This window comes from Leptodactylus fuscus, chromosome 7 (assembly GCF_031893055.1).
Source record: "Leptodactylus fuscus isolate aLepFus1 chromosome 7, aLepFus1.hap2, whole genome shotgun sequence".
In the NCBI taxonomy this organism is placed as follows: domain Eukaryota; kingdom Metazoa; phylum Chordata; class Amphibia; order Anura; family Leptodactylidae; genus Leptodactylus; species Leptodactylus fuscus.
This window is the reverse complement of record NC_134271.1, coordinates 128,142,012-128,146,617: the sequence shown is the minus strand read 5'-3', so window position 1 is coordinate 128,146,617 and position 4,606 is coordinate 128,142,012.

Below are 4,606 nucleotides of genomic sequence, written 5' to 3'. Positions count from 1 at the left end.
TACCGGAGAGGGCTGTCTCTGTGGTCAACAGGGTCCAGACTATCTGGACATGGACATCCAGCCCTTAAAATGAAGCCCCTGCAGGCCCCACGGGTTGTGATTCCAGGCCTCAGACTTACCTTCTGCAGGCCGCATGCGCTATATGGCCCAAGGGACTGCAACTGCAGACCCTGACATAAGATCCAGTAACCTTTGGCAGTTAGGATGGAAACCCGCTGTATCACCTATAAATAATGCACTGCTGATATGATCTTTTCCCACCTAGAGGAGGGAGATTTTCAAACAGACAGAGTCCAGCATGAAGTTTAGAGACTTTCTCCATGTGAATGGACCATGAGAACCACAAGTACCTTATTAACTTTTTTTTTTTTTTTTTTTTTTTTTTTTTTTTTATATATCACGAATGCAAAGTGCAACTGGGATTGAACCCAGGATACTGTGGATTCAGGCATACAAGTCTGTAACCCTACAGATTGAGCCACTAGGGCTTCTATTTCTAAGTAAGACCTCTTATGAAAACTGGGAGAGGGAACCTTACCAGAAATCTCATGTACTCCTTCACCCAGGAGATGACAACAATAAATGAAGGGCTCCTAGCTGGAGGACCCCGTACTGACAGCAGTGCAGACATGCATAACCTTACAACAAATTGCCTTAGAGCATCCACCATCATGTGAGCAATAAGCAAATATGCACCTAATAAGTAATGATAGTACATAGGTATATGAACCCTTCCTTTAGGTTCACAGCATATAGTCCCCGCTTAGGAATTAAATGCACATTGAAAAACCGCAAGAAAAAAAAAATTTGGTTGGATCTTACCATAATGGCGGTGAATCGACTTCGATATTGTGAAGTTGACAGAGTGTTCATAGCAATAGAAATTAGTGCTTTTAGTCTCTGCAGTGAACACAGAGGGAAAGCTGAAAGAGGACACGGCTTACCTTACTGCAGGGCAGTAAATGAACTGCAGCTGAAAAAGTCAGTAACCTGCACAAGGCAGGTAAGACAAAAGACTGCAGTATAAACCTAGACCTTTCACTCAGAAAGAAGGGAAAGAGAAGAAAGGATCTAAGACACCTTATTCTAAACCATAGAGGAGGCCACAGCCTCCTCCACCTGTCTAGTCGCACAGGACAGAAAAAAACACAGGGGGGAGGAGGTCGCTCTGGCCTCTTATAGGGGGAAAAACTGTTAGCTAATTAAAAGTTCCACCTGTCCTAACAGCACACAGGGGCAGGAATACCCCATCTTGTGCTGCTGTTTGGCGTAGGGGGAAAAGTACAATTTCACCTTATAAGCAATAGTGTGGAAAAGTAAACATCAACTTCAACAGACTCAGCTGGTATATAATGTGTCAGGCAATTCTCTGTGGGAAAAAGTATGCCAGGAGCTAATTAGTTAAAATGGAAGAGAGCAACCTAGTGAGGAAGTGTCTGACACCTAGCAAAGCTGAGAAAGTATGGTCTGGCACATAGGAGATCTGAAGAAGTAATGGTCCTGCCATTCTTGGAATAGCTAAATTTATTGCAGGAATATTTAGCTCAAGGCTAGGGCATGCGCAAGAAGAAAATCCTGCACTGAGGTCTACTCAAAGAAAGTGATATAAAGATGACTGACAAATTATCATTTTATAGGCGATACTCTCAGCAGGACTGTCGGATTATAGGGCAATGGCCCAACTTTACTACTGTGGTTACAACTAGACACTGATGTAAACGTAATGCATCTTTTCTTCCAATATGGCACATCTAGTTTGGGCTAAAATTTTTGATATGCATACCTCCCAACTGTCCTGGATTCTGCGGGACAGTCCTGGATTTGTGGTTCTTGTCCAGTGGTCCCAGTCGGCAGCAGGTATATCCTGGATTCTACTCATCTGTGTCCAGAGAGGACGCAGATGAGTTGAATACAATGGTGAAGCAGCAGCCGTCTGCAGACAACTGCTTCACCATCGTTCTCCTCCCTATGCTCCGGCTCCAGGAGCTGTAGGCTCAATGTGATGACATCACTCACATTGCGCCTGCAGCTCCCTGTACACTCCAGGGGAGCAAGGAGAGGTGAGCATCAGTGATTTCATTATGTTAAACTTTGAGGGGGGGGGGGATTAGACTGGGGAGAGATAAAGGGGGACATTAAAATGGGGGCAGATGAAGAGGGACATTTAACTGGTGGCAGAAGAAGGAGGGACATTAAGCTGCTGGCAACTGGAGGACATTAAGCGTGAGGGTACCTGAAGGGTGACATGTCTGCCTTTAGTTGCGCCCAGTTTAATGTCCCCCTCTATTTGCCTCCAGTTTAAACTGTAGCAGGAGGCGAGGGATTTTGTACTGTGGCACAATTGGAGGGGAACTTTATAATGTGGGGTCATATAATGTTAGGGTATTAAGTAGCATTATAGTGTGTGGGGGTACAAAGTGATGGGTGAGAATGGGCAGCCAATATAGAAGTGGGTGGAGCTAAATTTGCCATAGCACACCACACATTTTGTCCCTCTTTCTGTCCTTTTAAAGTTGAGAGGTATAGATCTGTATATTCTCAGAAAAAGGGGGCATGACTTAAATGAACCAAAAATAAGGCAGATGCTAAAGTTGGCTTACATTGCGCCAGAATTTTATGATTACATTTTTGGCACACTTGTTACTGGAGCCGTCATCGAAATGGTTAACAGCTGCAATTGCTTCTGGATGTATGAAGGCTTCAATCTTGAGCTCTCTCTATACATTGATGTAGAGGTTGCTAAGGGGTTATCCGTTTTTTCATTGATGACCTTTCCTCAGGGTAGGCCATCAATATTAGATCTGCGGAGGAGTCTGACACCTGGGACCGCCACAGATCAGCTTTACTGAGACAGCCCAGCTCCCAATATTCTTTATAGTCCGGGATTCATACTGCTCACTTACCATACAAACTGTAACAGCGAATTTTGGGACTGCAGCACTGCCCCATTCCAATCTGTAGGACAGTGCTGCAGAACCTACACCCACCACTACAGTTTGTACATTAAGTGAGTAGTGTGGCGCTAGAATGTAAGCAATACTGGGATCTCCAGTGTCTTGCTAAATATAAGGATGATCCATGAATAGTAGAACCACGATAACTAGAGCGATTAATATTCAATCAAATACTTCGCTCCCTTAGGAATGCGTGTAAGCGGCTGAACACCAAGGGGTTAAGTGCAGTGAATATTCGATGCGCTTAACCCTTTGATGTTCGGCCGCTTACACCCATTCCTATGGGAGCGAGGTATTCGATCGAATACTACTCGCTCATCTCTAACAATAACCCCTTTAATGTAAACTAAATTACTTTTTGACATCCTCTTTCTAAAGCTACATCGTGCACGGTCCTAGAGTTCTGGAGGCAACGCTGAGGTGGATTATGTGTGAATGTTACTGAAGCGGATGCAGAACTTGTCTAAATGATGAAGAACAGAAAGTCAAGTATTAGTTATTCTAAACACTTCCAACCAGAAATGATGTCTGATGGTATGAATTCACAGCTGACGAAGATCTGCTGCTTGTTCATGAGATTGCCAGTGACAGTGAGTGACCACCCAATATTCTGTTTTTCTCATAAAGGAGTAAATAAGGCCATCTGCAAGAAGTAGAACCAAAGAATAGTCAGCTGTCTCTTAGGCTGAGGCCACACATTGCAAAACCTGGTGTTTTTTAGCATGTGGAAAGGCAGCAGAAACCCCCCCAGCTTTTTACAGTCCCAACAAAGTGATGCTAAGTTCACACTGGTATTCAGGTTTCTGTCCTTCTAGTCCGCTTGGGGACCCGAAAGACGGAAACCCTATCTGCAGATAATAGACTGTAATGGGGCCCACTGGGTTTCCACCAAAAACAGTGGAGAGAAAATTCCTCCTTGCAGGACTTTTCTCTCCACTGATTTTAGGCTAAGGGTTGGTTCACATTAGCGCTTGTATTCAGTCCGGAAGGAGTCCACATGGACACCCCCCGGACGGAATAGAAGTGCAACTGGAAGCGATGTGCTGTTAAAGCACCCCAACCCCATAGACTATAATGGGCTCCGTGTGCTTGCCGTGCACTGCCCGTACGAATCATTCATGTGGGCAGTGCACAGCAAGCTCATGGACCGCATTATAGTCTATGGGGTCCGTGTGCTTTGACAGCACATTGCTTCCAATTGCGCTTCTATTCCGTCCGGGGGGTGTCAATGCGGATTCCTTCCGGACTGAATACAAGCGCTAGTGTGAACCAACTCTAAGGGCCCAAGTTGCAGAAACGCAGCTTTTTTTGTTGTAGGTTTTGTGGTGGTTTTTTTTAAGCCAAAGCCAAGAATGGCTAAAAAAGGAATAGGAATTATATAGGAAGTTCATATACAGTACTTCTTCCTTCTGCGCAATCCTCTTCTGACTTTGGCTCAAAAAAACACAACAAACTCTACAACAAAAAAAGCTGTGTTTGCGCAACGTGGGGCTTCAGCCTTAAGCGGAATCTGGGACAGAGAGGCCTGAACGTTAGTGTGAACCCAGCGTGATGAATGAGAGTTTATTTAATCTCATCCACGCATTGCAGAAAATAATATGATACAGAAATGTAGTAAGTTAATTTTTCTTGTTAAAACTCTGTGTTTTCCC